The following is a 25152-nucleotide window of genomic DNA, read 5'->3' on the forward strand; positions in this document are numbered from 1 at the left end:
TAGGTAGAGATTTTTCATGGAACAGAGTCAAAAAGTGGAGACTGCCCTACGACAATATTTTTTAGATCCTGAATCTTTTCGGGATTCGGGAAATGTCTTAACATTAAAAATTGATGTTATTTGTTATAGGTAGGTAGACTATTTTTCGGAATCTTTAGGAACATTCCAACAAAAATTCTTTTTTTTTTTAAGTAAGTATACATTTTACAAAAGACTACCTATCTCCTGATTAATTAATTTTTTTTCTTCTCATTATATGACCATGGTTATAAAGAGAAGAAAAAAAGCCTGAGGGTTTTATTTGGGGCATTATAGTCAAGTCAGCCTGCATACAATCATATTATTTACTCGCAAATGTGATTATGTGTCGCACCGTGGTACAAGAATTACGAATCTCGACTCCGAAAGCCCTTCTTCGACTTCGGGCTTCTAATAGTCTCGTTCGTAATTCCTTATTTACCACCTTTAATACACAATGTACTATTTTTTTTTGTAGTGCCAATATCCCGAGAGTAACTGAAATTGCATTAGCTATGACGAGGAGGGCAGTAATTGGCTATAATGCCTGCCATCTGTATTATTCATAGTCTAAGCCGTATCACTGCTTGTCATTCGATTTGTACCATCGAGTGTATAACCAGAAATAGAGACGAAATGTCATTTAATTTGTTTGAAAACTATTCTGCCATATCATTACTATGACAACTGCACTCCGATTGGCCAGCCCGAATTCGAAACAATTGACGGGTGTCGTAATTGGTTTTACTTTAAATCGACCGGTTTAATTGAGCTTTGCTATAATGGACGAAAATTGCAAAATTACATGTTTAATATTTAATTATCGATGATATTTGATTCCTTTTGTTTTGTAATTAGATGTTTTGCTGTTTTTCCCCACACCACCGAAAGGAACAGCACGCCATTGTTAGAGATATTATCTTTATTACAATAAATATAGAATATTTTTGGAATATACGGAGACGTACACACAGGTCAGTTGTTGGGGCGGTCTATATTTCAGTGCAAACGAGAGTTGATATTTATAAGTGATGTATCACTGGTGAGTTACCAGGAATGTATGGGCCCTTATTTCGTCTCTATTTTTGGTTATATACTCGATGATTTGTACCCATAAAAGTGTTAAATGAGAAGGAGACAAACAATTACATATATCTCTGTCTCCTTTGTTACAAAGAGTAAAAAGAATTCACAGTCATACGGTTATTGTTCCGAAAATGCAGACGTAACATTTGCTCGTGTAGGCCACTATGGCGTCTAATAGGATTAATATTCGTCGACCTACTATTTGACCCATTATCACGAGGCGATTCCTCAGTCGAGCATCGTGGCGTGACTGCGAGAACTGTTCTAGAACAATGAGCCATTTACTGATCAAGGTCCCGTCATTTGCCGCACGGAAACCTTTGACGGATTGATGATGGTCTGACATCTCAGAATCGGCCTAACATGACACTAGAACTACTACTATGACATCGCATTCGGTTGCTGAGGAAGACTTAAAAATTGCTTTGACAGCCAATGTCTCGATAAAGAAGCATTAATATATTGTGGGTCATGTGTGAAGAGCCTATGGGACGTACAAAATATTTTCACACATTTCATGAGGTACGCAAATAAGTGATATACAAATATGACGAAACAATAAACTAAAAAGTAGACCGTGGACAGAAATCGAACACGGCATACTTTTCCATAATAACGATATGTGCATTTTTAAGAATATAACCTTTTGCAATGTATTTTAGGCCCTATATTTGTGTATTAAGGTCACAACGAGAAATAAGTACTGTTTGATTTCATATAACGTTTTGGATATTGCCCCGAAGCAATTTGATATGTATGAAATAAAGTCGGTTAGAGCTCAAATTATCTTTTGTGGCTTGTGGCGCAAGATTTAGTAGGGTATCAGTTAAATACTCAACGCGTAATATCTTAACCGCTTACCGAAAAAAAAAAACACCCTTAAGTAATATATCCGTATTGTAGTGCTTTGTAACGACGTTATAATGAAGGTGTGATGGTAGGTGTATGCGTCCGTTCATTGGACCGTATACGACCGCTACCGCCCGTGTTACCAATTTAACAGAAAACGGTGTATGTACTTGGCATAAATTTTGTACCAGGTGTACGAGAATTTATTCTTCGGATACATAATGATAAATTGAAAATTTACTTATTTCAATTTGCCTAAGGTCCAAATATCTACTTTTAATACAAAATATTGGTTGTTTCATATTAGTTTCGAATGTTGAACAATTAGTCACAAAATTTATGACACAATCAAAGAAGTAACTCCTAAGATTAAAATATCGACACGTTAGTATTGCTCATGTATAAATATCGGGTTGGCCAAAAGACCGTGCGGTATTGAATTATAAATGAAAAACATAAAACAAATTTAAAACTTTAATCGATTGTGTATTTAGCATGATGATTTATTTTAATTAATCTTTCGCTAACTTCATCAAAAATTCTTGCGTTTAATTATTACAGCTCTAAATGTCGTTTGATGGTCTCTTTATAATCAAAGGTGTGTTCATTCAAAGAATTCTGAAAAAACCAAAACAAGTGAAAATCTGAAGGGGCTAGGAATATCGGGCGAATATGGTGGATGAAATGAGGTAATATAACCCCCAACCTAACTACAATACGAGTAGTTGTTGACGACTTTGTATAGATGTTTGTGGTTTGGCATTGTCATGATCCAATGCGACACCTATATTCACCAATTCTGAGTGTTTATCAAGAATTATATTGAATTTTTTAATTTTTTAAATATATTTAATTTAAAGTTTTAAATTTGAATTTAAAACTTTCCCTTCTATCAAGAATAGAATAAATGCGAGTTAAAATGTTATTTTAGAAATTACCCTACACAAAATTAGTAGTAGTAAAATTTTACGTTGTTCGGGAAAGGCTAAGGCTAGCTAAGAAATGGCTTCTGCCAGATAGATCTTACATTTAACTTTATATTATTATATTAATAATTGAAATTTTCCGACATTTCTTCGCGGGAAATCGTTATGTCTTTGCGGTGGTCATTTTGAAATCCAAGGCAAAATTAAACACCAGACCAGATAAAAAAGAGTAATTTTTTTATTTCGTGGCGAAACCGTGTGCTTTTTGGCCATCCCATTATTGACATAAGTCGATATCTACAGTCAAATAGATACAACCATTGATCTACAACGTATTTCGTTGATCAAGTCCACGATATAATGAATCTCTTTATAAGTAAGTATATTGATTGCTAAGTTACAAATTAATTTAAACAATACACAACACACAACAACAACAAGTATATTAAAAAATATACTTTCTTTTTTCAAAAGAACTACTGAGCCAGACTGCCGCTAAAACAACGCGGGAGATGTACAGGTACCTAACGACTGCAAATTTTAACGCTATGACATAAGGTACGTTTTTCACCGACTAAGAATGTTTAGCACCAAAAAATACTCTAACTGGGTTAATATTCACAAGACCTTTGAAATATTATGATGTAAATGTGAAAACAAAATGAAGATGAAAAAACCTTAATATTTTTGTGTTGTATGACATGTGGTTCGATCTAATGGCAATCCATACACAAAGCTGCAAACTCGGGGCAGTAAGAAAATGTTCTGTCTAAAATGATTCATTGTTTATTTGCTTATAGCAAGCAAATCATAACTTTTTAATAAAATAATCGTATTAAAATTATAGACTATGATGTGTATTGAAAAAGTAGGTACTTGTATATGAAACAGATTTCGTGTTACAGTAGGTAGAAACCAGCTCAAATGTTTGTTGTTATATAACACGCGCTCAGCGTGACTGCTTTGTTTTCTGAACGTAGAGTGACGCTAGTGTTGCTGGACAATGACTAACACAGTAAGTAGTACGTATCAATACAATAGTAGGTTGCTATAATTATGGTAGTATAATATTTTTTTTCTCCACTCCACTCTACTCTACTCTACTCTATTTAATGTTTTATAAACATCAAATAGAGTAGAGTAGAGCAAGTAAGTAAGTAAAAGGGAGTGTAAACTATGATAACCGCATATTTTGCTAAATAGTGCAATACACATTTGCTACATTTATAATTATGTGTTCAGTTTTATTACATTTAATATTTCCCTTCCCACCTAGAAAGTAGCCGTAATGTTTACGTTGTTTATGTTTACTTGACTACCGCTATTTGAGAAAAAAAATTAATAAATCATTTTAGTAGTATGAACATTATATATTATTTTGCGTAAAAGTTACGTTATTCGTTGATAAATACGTGCCTTTTCCCAACTTCTTTAATATAGTTGCATGATAGTAGAGCGATATGTTGTAAATAAGAGAAGTGTGCTGTGCTTCGGCAGTTGATTTTTTAATGTTTTCTATCACATAAGGCAATGGTACGTACACCTACTGGTATGCCCATTAAATAAATGTGGACAGTTACTAATGCCATAGCCACTGACTATTTGCTTTTAAGAAAAAGAAGATTATTACCAAACGTTACTATATAGACATGAAACTAAAAAAAATTAAAACATAACAAATTGTTTAAAGATATTAATTTCACAAATTTTTGAATTACTTTATTAGTAATTATTTATTTATGAACTTTTAACCATAATTATTCTCAGTTTTAGTTGTCACATCTTGTTAAATTGAGACTCATTTGGATCCTGCAGTCAAACTGTCTAAACCATAGATTTAGTATAAACAGTTTTGTCATATCGCACTTTGAAAACTATAACGTCACTTAACGAAACTCGATTTTTGAAATTTAAACTTAGTTTCAAACAATTTAAGTTGACTTTTTCCATTAGTTACAGCATACACTGTATCGATTTCAAGCGATTTGCCTATACAGCTTGTGGCAGCATTTTATAATTTACGATTAATTGTTTGTTTATACCTAAGTACATAGCACAGTACTGTGTGTAGGGGCAATGTTTTATATCGCCTGCATATATCTCCTAAGCCTACAGGGATCATAAACCGGAATAGTCCAGTTTGCAACTGGGGCTTATGGTCGTCTTGTTATAATATTAATTCGGAAATAGTTATGTTTTCGTAATGCGGGCACACGTTGAGTTACCGTAAACATTAGTGGTGTTTGTTTTAAAACATTAATTCTTGTTGTGACAGTTGTTTGATTGATCGCTATTTTATTTCATTGCGTTCTGTGTATAGAACCCCTATAGGGGGACTAAAATACTGGCTATCTATTAAAGTTATGAACATGATAATATAGCCAACGATAGTTATACATAAATATCGTATAATCACAACTTTTGTACTCCGCCCTCCTTAACATAGAACATTTTTAGCGACATTTTTAGCAAAATTTTGTTTTGTTTTGTTGGTGTGTACACTCACCCAAAACATAGAATTTTAATGAATTACCTGATAGTGTCTTTGCCCGTATCAAGAAATACAATTTATTATTATTGATATCGAATTTGTTAAACAAGGCAATCAATACGCAAGTGCCAAATACGTGTTTTCGTTGGACAACCTTTCATATAAGATTTCAAAACGGAAAAGTAAAAAGCGATCGACATTTGTGAAGGTCGTTGCGTATGCGCCGGATACCGAAGCCTCTACTATTGAAACTCGATTCCTTAGAATATACCTACGTAATACGTGCCTGCTTATCTTTATACGCATAGGTATGATAAATACTATAATATCTCTATTAGAAGTCTTCCTTATTTACTTTATAAGTTGTACTTGTTTGCAATAATTTCAATTTCGAATTTAAAACACGGATAGGCTACAAACAGGGGTTAAAACAAAATAGTTATGTCCAAAAAGTATACGTTAAAAAATCAGATTTAAAATGTGTGAGTTTGTATCCCATCAAAATTCTAATATCAGAGAAATACCAGAAATGAGAAGATCAGTTACACCACGAGATTTTTTTGAATCCGGAGCTAGGCGAAAGATTCAACTTTTCTATACGAGTACTCTTTTAAAATTGAAAATCACGCATGAGTAATTAGGAACTTTTCTATAAAAATCAGGTGATGAGAAATGAAAAAAACTGTTATGTCATGTCCCAAACAGTTCCTGTATATTTATTTAACCTAGTTTTAAGGGCAGCAAGTTACCAATTGCTTTAAACTTTTTATAGCTTGCAATGTTCGAAGGGTCTTTCTTAATTCATGGCCGATTGCATGTTAATAACTATATTTATGGACGACGAGAAAAAATCGAATATACTACCAAAACAACTATGATATACCGACCGATAACGACGTCTCATACGTTTGCCATGGAAACCCTACAAGAATTAAAAATTGTAACTTGTTTGGCAGGTCCGGTAGGTAGGTAAGTACAAAGACCTGTACAAAAGATAATATTTATTAAAATTAGTATATATTGTTTTATCAATGAAAATAATACAAATAAAAATTAGTGTACCAGTGACGATAGACTTGTATACAAAGTTGAAATGATTTTGTTTATAACAAAGTGTATCTTACATTCCAAAGTATTACTGAACTCTGCTGATACCTGAATAGGTTTCTCTTGGTAAGCATTTAGTTGCATTCAGAAGATACGTTTTGACGCGTAATATAAATTATAATAAAAACCTGAAGCAATTTAAAAGTATAGATCAAATTAAGAATTCAATAAACAAATTTAAAAGTTTCTAGTAAAACATGTTTTATTTTTATTTCAAAAAATAAGTGCGCATTTGACCTCCAGCTCACCTGATGGAAAGTGACGATGGAGCGCGCACACCTAAGCAAAGCTTATCCAATCTTGCCTTGAAAAGGCCCAAGTTATAGTGTACAGGGAATACTGCAAGCACAGTCTTCCTCTCTACAGTTGTTTGTCATATAAATGTGGCGTAACGACTTGTGCGAATCCTTGGAATGATCACAGTAGGGTTGGAACCCTAGCCTACGTCTAATCCGCCGATGATGGAAAGGAAAAAAGGTACACGAACGGACTTGTGCTTGGTACAGCTGAAGGAACTGCCCGTTGTGAAGTAATTTTGGAAAGGATGCCAAGCTTCATGGCTGCATTTTTGGCCGTGAAGTCAGTGTATCTGCTGAAGTTCAACTGGATGACAGGTCCATTCCAAGTAACTGCAGACGGTCGGCTATCGACATGGATATAAGACGAAAAGTCAAAATTAGGTCAAAGGGATTTCATTCTGTGGATACCATAGACACTCTTGCGTTTTGATAACGTTAAACAACCAACAAATTATTCGTTACAAAAATTTATTAATAACCATTAGTGTTGCTCAATTCCAGACCAAGACGAGATTTCACCAGTCTTAGGGTCGTATTCGAGAACTCTACTCAATGCTCAAGTCAGGATTTGAGCAGACTTGAGTATGATTTCAAGCACTGGAAGTACGACCCTAATTGCAAGGACTTGAGTATTATTTTCAGTGCTTTAAATCGTACTCAAGTCCTGACTTGAGCGTTGAGTAGAGTTCTGGAATACGACCCTTAGTCTTGATTTCACGCCAGTGCGTGTAATCTTGGTCTTGACATGGTATACTCAGTCTTGGTCTCGGTCTTGCAGCAATACTTTCGCAAGTCTTGCAATTACTTATTGCTTATCAAATTCTATTCTATCATATTCTATTATTCTTACAAAAAGTGACAACGAGGGCTTGTTTATTTTTTAGAATAACGTAACAGATTAGGTACCTACATTTTGAGTGCATATTGACATACACAGTGAAGGCCAACCAATTTACGAATAATACATATCGAATAATTTTAGTCATATACGCTAAATCCGTGCATAAGATTGATAAATAATACTAATTAGCGTATATTATGGGTACAAGTCCTCATCGTGCCGCCCGTTTCGGTTCGTTGGTTAGTTTTTCGATTTTCGGTATGTATTGTTGCTAATAATCGTTACCTTTGCTAGTGTTATTGGTTTCTTGCTATACTTTTATCAGAGGTACACTTTATTTTATGTGAGTACAAAACTATTTACTTATAAATATAATCGACACAATAGCTTTTCATGTTATGACAACCAACCAACTTTGTTGTTAGAAGAAAGAATATCGATATTAATTTGCAACCAAATGCGTCAATGCCTAATGGTCATGTAGTTTGACAGTTGTTGTTTGACGTGACAACGAGACGATTCTCGCAAACTAAGTCTTGTTCTTGCTCAAATCTCGGTCTTGGTTTTACTATAATAAGGTGGTTTTGGTAAGTATAAAAAAAGAGCGCAAGTCGACAAGACCAAGACCGATTTTGGGCAACATTAATAACCGTCACAAACAAACAGTGGTAACGGGAAGGAAACATCAAATATATGTATATGTATACTACGCCTGAATCATACTTAAGTATTTGAAATAATTGTTATTACAAAATAAGTATTTAACATTTCATTTCGTGTTTCGGTTTGAGCATTCAGGTTATTATCGAAGTAAAACCAGCAAAACTTTCTTGGCATTCACTCAAATTGCATAATCTATATGTCATTTAAGAACGGAATTACGCAGCTGTTCTCCAACAGATATGCATTAAATTTGGAACTATGATTAAAAATATAATTATGAAAGCCATGATAAAGTCCAAATTTTGACTTTTAACCTGTGACTGGTGATAAATGAGGTTAAAGGTCATCATGTTAAGTCTATAGAAAACTATTTAAAATAATAAAAATGAGGATAAAAGTAAGAAAAACTAGAAAGGCTGCTGCATTTCTGTAGGGAATCGATATTCAGCCGTATTATATGTAATAGATAGGTCATAAACACTTCAATTATTAAAGAATTGCCATGAACAAATAATTGCTCTCTGAAACTACTCGTTACTTATTACCACGGTTTGACTTTACATGACAAGTTCTAAGAGACAATAGATGTTTATCAGTGACAAATCACTCACGTTGATTTGTAATTAGATGAGCTGTCATTACGACACTGTTGTAACTACGTAATATATTATTTCGTACATAACAATCTGTCACATTGTACAAAATTTCGATGACATTTTACGTTCAACACGCTTTGGGTTTGCGATCTATGACCTTTAGGTGTTTAACACACTGCACCGTGTCCCGCGACGGAGCGCGGAACTCCGGTTTTTGACGTTGTACTGAAGTACATCCGTTTGTATGGAAAACACGCGCCGTCGAACACACTGTCTACGCTTCTCCGCGCGAGAGGGCGGCACACGCGGTGTTACTGCGGCCCCGCGCCTAGAGGCGAACCGCAGGGTATGGCACACTGCGCACCGCCCTACCGCGCATATTTTTAATCAATTTGTGTCTATTCCAGTAATTGTCGTTCGGATTTTCCCTAACAAATAATCAAAGGATTCAGTTGACAAATTACGTGTGTAGTTGAAAAATTAATCTTCATATTTTATTAAATCTTTGTAATGCAGTTGAATGTTATCTTCGGTGTCTTTTTATTTGAGTAAATAATAACCATATCGACAGTATAACTGCAGCACCCTGATTGAGTTCTGTATTATTAACCATTCTTGTCAAAGAAGGATCTCAGCTACATGTAGATTCACTACGGCGGCGATCAACTATGAAGCGAGTACTTTAAGTGGCGCGGGGCCGCTAGACCGCTGCCCCCGCGCAGATTAAACCGTGCGTTGACGCAGATCTGCGTCTCCGCCACCGTGCGCGTGATTCCGCACCTTCGCGGGGCGCGGTGCAGTGTGTTAATCGCCTTATATTCTTACAAGAGAGGCGTGTACAGCTATAGAGTATGTAGGTTCATATTGTACAGCACAGATTGTACTTTCGTTGTCCTTATTTTTTTTTATTTGACATAAGCAATGCAAGTACATTTGCAATTTATATTGACCAGTTTAATTATGTTCAATGAATGCCACTAATTATTATTAAAATCACATGGCTTATAATATAAGGATTTTAATGATCAACAATAACGTTTTCAACAAATAATAATGGGAAATTAAAACAAAAATAAATTTTAGCGCGTATGATTATTCCATCGGTCTTTCCTTGTTTTATGCTGCTATCCATTTATTAAGCCATGAAAAAATCTCGCTGTTGACGCTTAGTTTATTTCTTACATGGCACAGCTACTTTTGGTAATGATTGTACTTAAATTTTTTTTACTCATGAATGGTATGGAGTGTTCATGACCGGTTTACAGTATCGCGTAGTAAAGTAGGTTTTTCCTTTCGAGCGTAATTGTCACGTCCGTGATACAATGCTGTCGACCCGCCAGTCCCCGGTCATTGTTGAACGGCTCATGGACAAACACTTTTACATATCCCTCATTCTATTGGTAACACAAAAGAACAAATAGTGCATTAACGATCGAACTGATGAGCGCAGTTCAGCGGTCGACTGTGGGTATTAATTACTTGATTATCAATTGGAAACCAATTTTGGAGATTTAATTTTTTCAGATTGGGTTTGGTTTTGTACTTGTTCTTGGATTTAATTTCGTTACTCTGTGGCCGTAACACGAGCAAGTAATTTTTCGAATTCTTCGGTTTTCACATTTCACTTTTTTAAATAAAAGAATAAATGCACATTTCATCTCAATCTAACTTGATGGGAGGCGAAGATGAGATCAGCGATGGAGCTTGTACACCTAAATAATGCCTATTTACTCTCGCCTTGAAAAGTCCCAAGTTATAGTGTTCAGGGAATAAGTCTGCAGGCAAGGAATTCTATACCTACTATAAATGTGCAAGCGTAACGATTGTGCGAATCTTTGGAATATTCACAACATAGCGGTGGATATTCAACATAGTTAATGTAGAAAATATATTGCCTTGCCAGGTCGTCGGTTGTTACATTTATTAATTGATATACTAACAATATCAACAATTCAGAAAAAGCGTTAGGCGTGGCTGTCATGATGGTAGTTTATGCATCTGGTTTATCAATTATGACCAAACAGTACACCTCATATTTCCATATCAGATTAAAGCCGTGATTCAAGTATGACCTTGACTGTATTCGTTACTTCACATAAACTCTAGATCAAATAATCTAAACATCTTGACTGATTTCAACCTTGCGGCCACCCTGGCCTCGCAAAACCCTTAGACCAGAGATAAGAATATAAAACAACCTACCCGGTAGCCATGGTTTACTGATGTAACGATAAGGCATATAGTTATTAAATTTTTACTTGCTTTTATTTAATTATTAATTAACACAGTTTACTATTTTGTGGTTTACCATTTCGTACCTAGTTGCAAATATTAGGTCCCTGCCGACGATGTTCTTGTATAAATCGACTATTTTGAAGCCAGAGCTAGTTAAGTAGTGGTTTTGTGATAGTGCGACTGGTCTGCGATGTTAATAGCTCGTTCGAGAAGGCAGTCATCGATATACCAACCAAATATATGTTTGCTCTACGCATTAACGCCAACTTTCACGTTACACTCTCGGAATTAATTGTCGCTTCAATTGCACCTACGCAAAGTCTACAGAATGTGAAATACACAACAGCAGAAATAACGCGGTGTTAATTTAGCCAAATGAAAATAAAACAATTCAAACACTGAATTATATTTGAGCAAGGCAATAAACCAAACTCTGCTTTCACTGTTTCCACCCCACTCCTGCCATTATTGTCTCTGACTCATTATGAAACCTCGAATATAATCGGTGTTAGGGGAAAGTGCTTTAATGCTTACTTAATTGGGCACCTAGACACAAAACTAGCCAATTATTCTCTATTACAAACTTCTATACTCACTAATATCATGCAAATTTCGGAAAAATGTAAAAAGTTCGGAAAAGTGAAATTAAATTTTAAATATTTATCCGAATTCATAGTCGCACCAACTGCCGTTGCATAATGCCACAGTTGTACACAGATTAATGTAGGTATTTATTCATCTCTTAGTAAATCACGAGTTGTACAGGTGTCTTTTATGCGCCTAATGACCTGTCAATTGGTATAACGACCGAATCGTTGACGTCGCAATTCGCGTCTTATTCGATTCTCGACTCGACCCTTCTTTAGTAAACGGTATCAAAGGCGTACATTGGCGCTTGTTACGCTTTAAAACAAATATAAGTGATCTCTATTCCATGCTCCACATAGTACATCCGAGTACAGCCAGCGTGACAATTAACTTCTGTAGAAAGGTCGTCGTAATTAAATTAGCGTACCACTCGTAATGTGAACTGACCTGGCTCCTGAGTCGCTAGCGGGCGTTGTGTTATTTATTGATTTAGACGACATTTTGGAGAAAGGCAATCGTTGCGTATTCACGTTGTTAAGTTCAAACATTTATCGTTATCAGCATTACGCTATTATAGATACGATGCTCCGTTGTAGGACTATTGCTGCTCTATGTCTCATAAATGATGAAAAAACGAGTAACAATTAATATATATATATATTATGTCAGGATCGTTGGATCTGGTTTTTAATCCAGAATTAACAATGTAACTGTAGCGTGGCCACAAGACAGATAGCCATCGCCACGGGACCTAATGCCATAAACGAGGTCAGTGGAACCTGCGCGGAGCACAAAGAAACAACTTGAACCTATACAAATAAAAGTGCCATTTATCAACTCGCGCACTATAAAGGCACGTGTTACTAATGTAGGTTAGGGAAATAATTGAAACAGAAATTGCGCTCAATATCTCGATATTTATATACATAGGGCGACAACGCACTGCTTTGCTATTTAAATTGCATTTGAAATTCGAGCTGTGGACATTTAGAAAGTTGTAGAGCTGATGTATTAGCATCGAGCGTTGCTCTGCGAATGTGGATTGGTGATTGATGATAGATCACTGCAAAGTGGGAAGCTAGCAAAACGAATGGTGCTTCCTGACTCTGCCACAATAGTCAAAAACATAGACAATGTGGGGTCGAGTCTGTGTTTACATGCAAAATAGATACGACGGCTGCAACCTCGTTGCTTGGTTGAATGATACCACTTCTCTTCCATGTAATGCTTTCCCACTGATATAAAACAAAATTTAGCATTTAAAGTACAAGTACCTACTATAGAATCGACTGTGTCGTCTCACGCGATTGGATTTCATTTCTACTCTATGGTTTGATGAGTTTTTGTAGAATTTGCGGCTGCAGGTATATTGATGTAGGTAAGTCAAATTTTACATGATTACTCTTTGAGCACTTCTAAGTATACATATATAGACATCTAATATGATGTAAAATCAGTGGTGCAATTACAATATCCTGCGCTTAGTGTCCTCACATGCACCTCGGATGATCTTTAAATTCCTCTTACCAAGTGTCGGCAGTCGATCAAATTGCACCCATAAAGCGCAAAGGAAGAACTATTCACCTGTATTCTAATTACCAATAAAACGATCTAATCTCTATGCATAGTGACCGGCATCAACGATAAAGTTACAAAGTGTTACGTAACGTTACGTAACAGAGGCCACTAGGACGATACTCGCGAATTGATTGTCACCCTCGTCTACCAATTAGGGGGCGTTCACACTGCGCCTTACTCCACTATTCTTTACCGGTTTTAGTAATTACCAGGGTACATTATGCGTTAGATGCGGTCACACAGTTGGCTTGTAGATTTAATATGTCACGATCTTACTTTTAGATTTTATCTAGGTACAAGATGATGTCAATAAATTTTAAACTTAAAAAAAATGAAAAACTTTACTCTTACTTTATTATGTGACATCTTATTATGTAAATGGGTAAATTTTCATGTTATTTTTCTCTACCTATTTCGGTAGAAATTTTTATTATTAAAAAAACCTAGAATTTTATCACGAAGTATTATTTAACATTCGAGTACGTGTATTCGAGACAGATAATATACTTGAATACTTAAGTAACAGAAATTGCCTCCGAAATCAGATAGAGAAAAGTAACCGGAAAATTACCCAAATACTATAATGGAAGTATATAAATAATATAGTGGAAGGGGTACAAAATTGTTATAGGTTCATCCTCTTAAAATTTCCTAATTGTTCGAACAAAAATTGAAACGAGAACGGCCACGTTATTAAAAACTGTAAGGATTGATAATAAAATATAATTCACATTTCATTCTGAGGTTACAGTGTGATATAGTTACAGCAAGCATCGAGACTGGGCAAGAATGATTTCTAATTCTGCCTCAAGTACTTCGTATCAGACTTAATGATGCAGACGTAACTAAACCCAGAGCATCTTACCACGGTCTATTTATCAAGCGCTATGGGATTTGACCACGGAATGGTGCATAGATAAATAGGCCGAGAGAAATGTTCTCACTGCAGATTGATTTCCGTTCATTCTTTTGATTGACAATGTTACCTACATATTTGTTACGTCCGTCCGCCTAATAAAACAGAACGGATAAATCAACCACCCGATCGAAGCGTCTGTGCTTCCCTCATTGTCTAATGCCACCAATTTCTCACCCACTCAGTGCTGTTGCCACAACAATCTCAATCATTATTGATATATCAATATATTTCAGAGGTTTTTCGATTATTTTCCTATTCATTAAAAATTGTTTAATTCTATTTGCACGGGTCTTGTTTGCATACAAAGTGCTGATTGAATATATCCAGATACGCAGCATTCAATAACAACATACAGGGTTTTACCAATGGCAAAATAGACGGCAGCCCACCGTCATCTGATGTAACGACGGCAAAATGGTTTGTCCATATTGGTCCATGGAAACTAGGTAGACTGTGGACACTGTGTCTCCTCTCATTTATTTTTTATTACTCATTAATTGCCTCCGTAGCCGAACGGATACCATGCCGGACTGCCACGCAGATGTCCCAGGTTCGATTCCCAGGCCGGGAGAAATAGTTGTATGGCCTACAATTATTTCTCTCGTGAGTTTGGGTGTAATTTGTGGTTGTCTTTGTGTGTGTCCATGGCACCCGAGACACAGGGTTTCCCTAGAGGCTATGTTGAGTGTGTGCGTTTTGTGCGTTATGTCCGCGCAAGCATTGCTAGCATGAGCTCTGCCAGTAGACCAGTTGAGTACCGCAAAATGCTCATATACTCGTATCAATCTTAGCCTGCGCCAGTGGTTTGTGTTATTTGTGACAAAAACTCAGGGTCCTCGAATGCAAAATTCTTCACTAAAGAGATTTTAGATAGCCACGTTGATGCTTCTCGTAAGCTTAAACCAACAATATCCTCAACATTTAAAGCAGAACGAGATTTCTTTTCCTCTATAATAAGCACATGTAGTGTAGGCAGTATACCTTCCTTCATTTAATGCCATGCCTTTTTTTACGTAAGTGTAAAGTAATGCCCATGTGATGCCATGTAAATATTATCACTGGACAAATTTTTGGTGACATTCGTGGCATCATTTTTTAAAGGTCCTCAGATATGTGCATTGGAAAGGTTCTATAATACTACTTTTGAATGCTTATAATATTATATATTTGTAATATATATGTGTGTAAAAGTTAGTATGTAGATATCGTTGGTGTGTAATGTATATGTTATTTTTTAAACTTATTGTTTTAAAGTATAGGCAAATACTTAAACATATAATCTTGAAATATAACTATTTCGAGAACGATCTTTGACAAAAATGAAATAATTTAGTGGCATTGTTATAAATCAAATAAAAATAGATACATAAAAAAATATCTCAAAATTGAGAGTGATCAAATAACCTGTATTGTATGTACATGTTTTCAAGATGGTGACAGCATTTAAACACAAGTGTACTTTTTAACAAGCCTTGTGTTAGCACATCTGTTTTGCTCTTATACTTATTAGATATGGGCGACATGGTGCGACATGACCTGCATCTGTCATTACGTCTTTTATTTACACCGGATGTCATACGCTCAAAGGAACCGAAATAGTTTGGACGCCTATCGGAAAGAAACTTCAAAGTTACGTCTACGATGACAATATATGAGTACATCTTCTTCTCCTTTTTGTTCATAGGCGGTGTCCTTTATAGGAATTTGTGAACAGAGGTTTTTTTTACTAATTAGGAAGATCTTCAGTTAAAATTATTTTAATTATTATATTTTCCACACGCAAAATAGGCGCCTTGTCGTCGAGTTGCGGACACCAGCCCGTTACACCAAGTACCAAGTAAGTATTATATTTTAGGTTACCAATAGAGCTGACCAATAGAGATAGATGTGGTTAATAATATTGTTTGAAGCGCCGGGCACAGGTGTGGGACGCCACGTGTGCCGACACACTTGTCCCATTCCATCTCCAGCACACAGCAAGAGGGCTAACTTGCTAACAACAAACAAAAAGGTACAAAGGGGGAACGCTGCCAGCATCTTGGGCACCTTGCCGCGGGGACTCAATTTTATTCATATAATTTAATCCTAGTTTTACTTTCTAGTATTTAAGCTTTAATCGTACCTTGCCTATATTACAAAAATAAAATACATTCATATTGTTTGAATCCATCAAATTACTTTTGGGTTAGGGCACTTTAGGGGTTACGAAGTTTTGAAGAAAGTACTATTAAATTTGGGCGTGTACTTTTTATAATGAATGAAGAAGAATAAGATTTTAAGTAATGAATAAGCCTATAATATGTCAAGTTGTATAACTTGAAACATTTCTAGAGATAGCAAATTAGTTTCATAATTATTATTTTTATTTTAACAATACTTAAATAATTGAATTCGATTTCCGCTATTGAATAATCTTGTCGCTAACCTTGTCGTTGCGCTCGATTGTAAGGAAATAAATTCTTACGAATGTAGAACGACGAACAGGTTTCAATAGAAGATCATTTGATCACAATTCCGCCCTCGACGTAATCGACATTTTTAGCGAAATTGACTTATTAACACCTGGAACCAGCGACACTAAATATATAACCCCTATAGCGGTTTTTTTATTTTATTTTTTAATCCAGAACTCCTATAAGTGGTTTTTTGTATTGTTTTAAATCTATAACCCCTATAAGCGGTTTTTTTACATCTTACTTAGTTTCCGTTTCATTGTTAAGGAAAATCATCCTGTCAATATCACGACAGTTTTTTTTATAATACCAGAGACGTGACGAACAAGTCGTGTGCCTGATGGTAAGCTGAATATTTGCAAATATAATTGCACATGCCCCCACAAAGATACGAATTGTCGACCTCTGAATGGAGAAGCAATCATTGTCCCACTACGCTACTGATTTAAATTATAAATTTAAATTACTTTTATTTTTATGATATGAAGCGATGGGGCGGACAAGTTGTGCGCATGGTGGTAAGCGACGCGCCTGTCCATAACAGTTGTAGTGTCGCTCAAAGCTTTAAATAGCAATGATCTGAGGGGTCATGGCAAAGCGCCCGTCACCCTGAGACATAAATTAACAAGTCCCATATGCCTGTAATGCATATGGGACCAGCACCCTTATTCTTTAAAACCGGAACGCAGTAACGCTTACATTACTGCTTGGTGGCAGAAATAGCTATTTCTGGTGGTGGAAGTGGCAGTGGCAGCACTTCTCTGAACTAACTCTTTCACGAAGAGTTCTACTGCTACTGATTGGCTGGTTAGCAAATAGCAAATGCGTTATTTATGACAAGGAAGGCAGAAATAAAATCAATACAAGTGTGGTTACTAGGTTAAAGGTACTCTGTTATTTGAAATATGAAATCAGTTGCAATAAGATAAGGTTTTTGCTCATGGTCGAAGTGCTGACTCTAAGTTGCGTCCGTTACCAACGACTGCTGTGGCGTCAACGGGCAGTGCATTTTACACTAGCATTTGTTGTTTCTTATTAGTATTAATACCAGATTATGTATGAATGTAATAGCCGTGGTAGCATAATGGTTTATCCTCTCGCCTCTCAAGCAGAGGCTGTGAGTTCGAAACCGGATACGCACTTCTTTTTCTGAATGTATGTGCGAAACTTAATATGAAATTTACCTTGAGCTTTTTGATAAAGGAAAAGGTCGTGATGACACCTACACATAGAAAAAGGTTCACCCTCGCCTGAGAAGAGACCCGTTCGCAGCAGTGGGACGTATAATTTATACGTAAGTTGATGATGATGATGTAGCAATGCCTGCATTGAACAATAAACTAATTATTATTTCATTGATTTTCAGATAGATTCTGTATAATGGCATACCGTTGTGGACGTCATCGTAGTTGTCTGAAGCGTCCACGCAGCCATATTGTTGCGTTAGGCATTTTGATACAATCGCACTTTTTTTAATATACATACATTCTCATTAAAGAAATACTGTGCGAAGCATGGGACTTACTTACACGGGTTCACACAACACAGATCCACTTATGAGTACAGGTTAACAAAGGTAGAGTTATTCAAACTGTCATAATTATTTGTTGAATATTGTATCTTAAATAATTTACTCAAAATGAAAAAAGAAAAGAGTCTAAAAATTTTCTATCTTGTAAAAATGTTTTCGAATTATTTCAGAGAATCGAACAAATTACTCGGCTAGTAATAGCTAATCATATTACGTTTTGATCAAAGTGAAATTGTTTATAAGGCGTAGAGTCACATAATTTTATAGCCGAAAAAATTATAGTCATGGAATTTATACGCAGTCGAGATATTTGCATAGTAGCAGTGATTAGATTAAATAATCGCGAAGCATTCATTATTTCTATTCACAGCCTACGTTTCGGCCTTACATACCTCCGAGTTTCGTAACAAGTTCTTATTACGGATTGTGGGCTGATGATGGGACCAATATATGCTATATCTACTGTAATAACGAGGCACCTACCTATAGATACATTAATGTGAATCACCTTGACACTGTATGATTCATTTAAGTTGATTTACACTTGATGAAGCTATTTCTGTTTTCCGTTTCTACATACGTGGTTTGTCTAACATTATGTTACTTCTGGACTGTAGTGTTTACTACACAAAGGACACGTCCGGAACTTTTGAGCCCGCTTAAACTTTCTTCTTTAATTATTTAACAATTTTGCATAAATGATTTTATTTTTTTATTTAGTTCAGGTCACATGGCCCAAATAATATATATACCTTAATAATACATATAATATAATAAAACTATTTCTAACAAATCTACACGAATTGCTCTTGTCGGCGACGTGCGGCGCAATCTGGTGTCAAGTAACCGGCCGCAGAATCGTCGATACGTCACCCTTCGGCCAAAAGTCTTCCTTTATGATTTTAAGGAAAGTTCTCCTTGTTTTAACAACTGTAAGACAGGACCTACACACATAAAGCGTCCGTTACACAGATATTTCGTACATTTGTGAATGTTTGGTTGCAATAGCTCTCGCTGATGATGAGAGAAAATATCTAATGCCAGCACTGGGAAGTGTAATGTATTGATGATGATGTCAATGTAGCGCCTAGAGTCTCTTTAATGTGTCAGTATTTCAATCGTATTGTAAACGGAAAGGTTCAGAGATTTACTTTTATCCCCTTAATTATAGAGCATAATTTGAATTGTAGGTTACATATAAGTAACCTACTGCGGTCTCACGTAGCTGCACATGTGTTCTCCCGTACGAAAATACTCTATATTTATTATTAATATAAGCGTGCTTTGTCATCCGATTTAATGAATACGGTATCTGAAAGAAGACTACCTCTTTTTACTGGCTGTACTCACCGAATAAGTCAATTCATACAATACATGAAATAATAGTAAAGGAGTATTTATTACAAAGCGGATTCTTGAATTCAAACTCAAAGTAAAATAATTTTATATTTCATAGGTAAGTAAATTACACTTCTCAATTCAATCTTGAAATCGACCCTGATTAAACTCCAGTACGCTTTGTTTTCATAAGTTTCCCCTGCACGGTGATTCACGCTCCATACTAAGGCGGTCATAAATACGTAACTCCGAAATTATTATTATTTTTTTATTTTATTACGTTAAAATATGATTAGGTAAACGTAAATTAATAAAATTATACATTTTAAAAAATATTTGACAATATTTAGGTGTAAAAATGTCTCGCAGTAATTTTGTTTTTAGACGATGTATCTAAAACATTTTATACTGCGACTTTTAATGGTAAAACTGTGTAAATAATGATTATTTGTATTAACAATAACCACAAATGAATAAATTAAAACAATAAAAATACATAAAAAAGTTCATTTTACAAAATACAAACAAAACACAAATTATACCAAAATACATTAAATCTCAACAATATTAACTTTAAATACATAACAAGTCTAATACAGCTTTTGACAGTACACCTTTTTTTTTAACAGGTAACTTTCGTAGACCTGTTATGAAGGGATCTGAATGAAGAAGCAGCCTATTTACTAAATCTGTGTTGGTCACAATGCGACTCATTTTACGCGTATGATTTTTTCTAAAAGACTTGATGTATTTGTTAGTCGCTTCAGCTGCTTCTTCAGACAACTCTCCGATTGACAACAAACCGTAATCTATAACATTAGCACCATGAATTAGAACTTTGTGAACGGAAGCAGGCATGTTATACCACGGATACTCGGCAACTAACTGCCGAGCCGTCTCTAAAGCGAACTCTTCGAAGTTCGTCTTATTAATATTATATCCCGAATTTAAACATTGAAGGATGATCCAGCAACGATCTAGGAGATCCTTCTTGATCCCAGTAATTTCAGCGGAAATTTCTGAATTCGAGAAAAACCGCCTGGCTGTATTACCATCGTTTGATGTTCCGCTTCCGCCACTTTTAGGCTTATCCACTATAAGCCCTAATCTTTCTCTAAATTGAGTCTGAACATATGATTTTTTTGCAGCAACAAGCATTTTGTCATTAGCGGACCTAGCTTGCCATTTCCTAACATCTAACTTGTACGCGACATGAACAAAATATTCAAAAAAACGTATTAACGCGTGAAGAGGTGATAAACCAAATTCATATTTACTCTCATCGACTTCCTTATTTAAACATTCGTCAATTTTGTTCATTTCACTGGGCAAGGCGTTACAAATAAAACATTTTGATGAAGAAACACCACTAAGTGCATTACACACTTTACCATCTACCATAGTAAGTTGCAAACAATGAGTAATGCGATATTCGCGATCTTCTTCCTTGAAAACAGTAGGCTGCAAGTTCCTTATTTTATCTTTAAAATGAGCTTCTTCCTCAACTGACACTGCAGTCGATTCCTTCAAATATCGGAGGCGTATAGGACGACAGTATCGAGTTGATGAAGGACGAGGATTTTTCCACAAAACTACTGAATTTTCTTTGTTATCTGTTGTCAAAACAAGCTGAAGTGGCACATACGAAGTAACAAACAGGCTACTGTCTTCAAGAGTGGAGTCAGAAAAACACTGTTTATATTCTGAATGCCCTGTACTGCCATCGAAACCCCATTTCCCTATCAAAGATATCTTATCTAGAGACTCATTAGGTACACTATCCAAAACATCTTTTTGAGACTTGAGAATCCGATTGGCAGTATGATCTAATAAACTTTGAAGTTCGACTTCGGCGGATGATTCTGTAACAGTAATATCTGAAGGATAACAGTGTTTTTTAGATTCCACGACACTTTGGTAAGATGGGAAAATGGTTTTTGAAAACTTATTGTCTATAAATTTCTTTACTAATATATATTGATGTCGAGTTAACTGAGCTTCAACAATGAGCGATAAAACTTCGCTAGAATCGATTTCAGGACAAGACAAGCTATCGGACGCATTGAGCAATGACTGTACAAGAGAAGGGTCTTGGTTAGACAAACTAGCCAATCTTCTCCTTTTTGTACGTTTACTGGTGTCGTCAAAGTTAATTCTCGGACGGCCATGCGATGAAGAAGTTGATGGTTTAACTTCGTCAAAGCTCTGAGATACACGTAACTCAGTTCGCTGTACATCAATATTTTCAACGACATGCAGCCAATCTGAATATTTTTCTAAGAATTTAGATCTAGTACTATTCGACTTTGCCCAGTAGTGGGAAATTCGTTTACAAATATTCTTAATTTTAAGGCTTAAAGTCTCTAAATCAATATTTTCGATGTCGTCAGAAAGGGATGATGTTTCGGTCAAAGTGCTCAGGACGTGTTGCATTTTTTCATTTGGATTACCCACTTTAGAGTGCCAAATATCAAAAATTGTCATCCTCGATACAGAACATTTGAAAAATGTACCTAAAACAATATGAAAGCTGAACTTAAAAAAAAATTAAAAATTCAATACTATGGACATGCATACTTTGACACCCCTTTAAGCCAAGAAGAGGCAGCAAGATGCAAATGAAACTTATAGCTCTTAATAAGGACATACTCCTTATTCAAAAACCATATACCTCAGGTGCAGCTCAGCGCAGCCAAAAGTTGTAGGTCTAAAGGAAATTAAGTTATGCCAAAAATTTTCACCAAAAAACTGCCTTCAATAAAAAAATTATATAAAAAAAAATATGCATAAAAAAAATTAAAAAAAATTGATAATAAAAGTACATACCATGCTCTTGGATCTCCATGCTTTCACAACACGTAAACACTTGATTTGGAATAGTGACACTCAAAAACAAAGTGATTAAGTTTCGATGACTCACACGTGGTGATAATTAGTCTCGCGATGCGCTCACTTCCGATGCACAAAAGTGAATGATAACGTGACCTAATTACATTGATATTTATAGTTTTTGGAAGCTTGTTAACTAGTTACTAACTTAGTGAGTTGATCTAACCGGGATAAGCCAATGATTTTTTTTGATTTATGGCCTATGGGGGAATCACAGTGCCCTGAGAAGAATAAGTAATATACTCTTACTCTTTCTGGGTTGCTCTTTGTAAATAAACACTTGTATACATTTGTATTTTGTATTTATTTAAAATATCAAAAGATCGAGACCACCTGCAAAAGCTGTGGGTCACTACCGTGTATTGATGTCATCCAGTTACGCAGAAGCTATTACAATATAATACCTAATGCAAAGTAAAATAAAATTTAATGCAAAGGTTTTTGTTTCACAATAGCTTCAAACCTCGTAAATGGCAAATTTTGAATATCTACCGAAATCTTATTATAGAAGCGTACCTGTACATCGCCTCTTGTGACTTTGTGAAGACGACTGTTAAGAACAGACAGCTTATTTTTATGCCTCATATTGGTATTGCATGGTCTGACGGGCTATTAATGTTCAATTTTCCTTAAAAAAGGTACTAATTACAAAAAATACATTTTCATAAATGTACTGTAACACTAGTGTAAGAATATTAATTTCTTACAATAGCGTTCTCTCTAAAGTTGTCCGTGAAATAAAAAACGATGTATACCTAAATACAGGGTTTTCTTGTTTTTGTTAAACCCCAGCACTTACAATCGCAAAAAATTCAGTGTTCCATACAAATTCTTCATACTTATTCTACTAAAACATGTATAGAGGAATGAACTGCTGGTTTTTATAGAATTTTCATAAAATGTTTCGGGTACTCATGAAACGCTCATGAACCAAGTTGATCGTCAAGCCTTTTATACGTCCCACTGCTGGGCACGGCTCTCTTCTCAGGCGACGGTTTAGGCCATAGTTTCCTAAAGCGGTCCCCCCAATGGGGGCTGTAGTGTCTTAGTAGGGGCAATTAGGTGGCGTTAATGCGGTCCAGGGCGTGCTACCGTATTTTAAAAAACCTGAATTATCTGTATAAACTACATTACATAATTATATAAAATTTTATTCCTGGTGATTTTTGTGTTAAGTTAAAACAAAAAAATATGTTATTTTTTGGGGTGTGGGCGTTCAAATTTTTTCACACGGTTTGTAAGGGTTGTGAGCCTGCTTCGTCGTGTAGGTTTCATCACGTTGTTTTTATTCACTGAAAAGCTCATTTTCAATTTCAAATTAAATTTTGCACATCAATTCCGAGAAACTCAAGAGGTGCAAGCCTGTAAGTCGACGCCCTCTGCTTAAGAGAAGGTAGGTGGAACCACTAGCCTACTACGAACCAAAAAATTGTAAGAACGTATACTCTATTTCACTCCCCCATGACGCATTCGTCATATTTTGTTCATTGGTTCATTGTTCATTCTTATTATTATTATTATATGCATAAGGCCATGTATAAAATTATTACGTAACAGTTAGAAGTGTTTATCATAAACTCTGTTGTCTTGATATACTATTATTTATTGTTATGAAACTATATCATCATAAAGCAGCTTCTTAGTAGATTGTATAGTAATAATAATGTCCCAGACAATCACACAATTTATCTAGTCTCAAAGCAGAAAATCATCTGTATCTGAGAGCACCAGAGTAAATAATTTAACTCCGGGAATCAAACCCGGGACCTCCACATCTAGCGCTGTTATTGCTAACCTTTGAGCCACCAATGTCGTCTCTAATGACGTACACGACATTAATAGTACATTGCGTATTAAGGGCGATAAATAAGAAATTACTAAGGAGAGTCTATTAGAAGCCCGAAGACGGAAGCTGAGGTCGAGTGTGGAGTTTTTTTTACCCTTTTTTATGGCTGCCATAAAAAGCATTTTATCCTTAAAAATGGCTGCTGACAAAATTTGCTCTTCAAAATGTCATTATGCCTTCTTAATACAACTTTTGAAAGTAATTGAAGGTTTTATAAAGAAAATAGTAGTTACCTTTTAAGCATTTTGCACTAATTAAGCAATTTACACACCATTACTGTCCACTGCAAAACTGGTATACTAACTCTTTCTCTAGGAGTTTTACCTATCTTAAGATCATGTTTATCATGACAGATCGGTATACTCAGAGTGACGGCGCCTTTATCATCCTTTAATCTTGGTACCACGTCAATCACGTGGACAAGTCACTATCTCACAGTTTAGATAATAAAAGATCTCACGTTGGCGTGGAAATCTTTCTCAGACGAAGTCTTGGTGGAAAAACTTCTTCTGGACGTTCCACATATATATAGGTTATGAGAGACGCCTAATTATTCGGAAACCCATTGACATAGAATTTTGTAAGTAATTTCTATTTTATTGATTGTATGAAACTTGTTATGGAAACATAAAGGCCACAAATATAGTGATAGAGACATCATGTGTGTGTTAATGTACAATAACAATTTTCAAATTGTACCATCTTATCCAAACAATGTAATATTTAATTCTTAAATCTTCTGCCTCCGCGGCCGAACGGTTACCATACTGGACTGCTACGCAGAGATCCCGGGTTCTATTCCCGGGCCGAGACTAATATTTGTATAGCCTATATTTATATCTCTCGTGAGTTTGGGTGTAATTTGTGGTTGTCTATGTGTGTGTCCAAGGCACCCGCGA

General features: G+C 35.5%; 1 protein-coding gene across 1 annotated transcript in view; it reads right to left on the reverse strand.

Moving 5' to 3' along the window:
* LOC113234431 (nostrin) overlaps window positions 1-25152 on the reverse strand; it is a 58452-nt gene that overhangs the window by 29170 nt on the left and 4130 nt on the right. The window lies entirely within an intron of this gene.

Source organism: Hyposmocoma kahamanoa, unplaced genomic scaffold (assembly GCF_003589595.1).
Source record: "Hyposmocoma kahamanoa isolate Upper Pololo Valley unplaced genomic scaffold, ASM358959v1 100021, whole genome shotgun sequence".
Lineage (NCBI taxonomy): Eukaryota > Metazoa > Arthropoda > Insecta > Lepidoptera > Cosmopterigidae > Hyposmocoma > Hyposmocoma kahamanoa.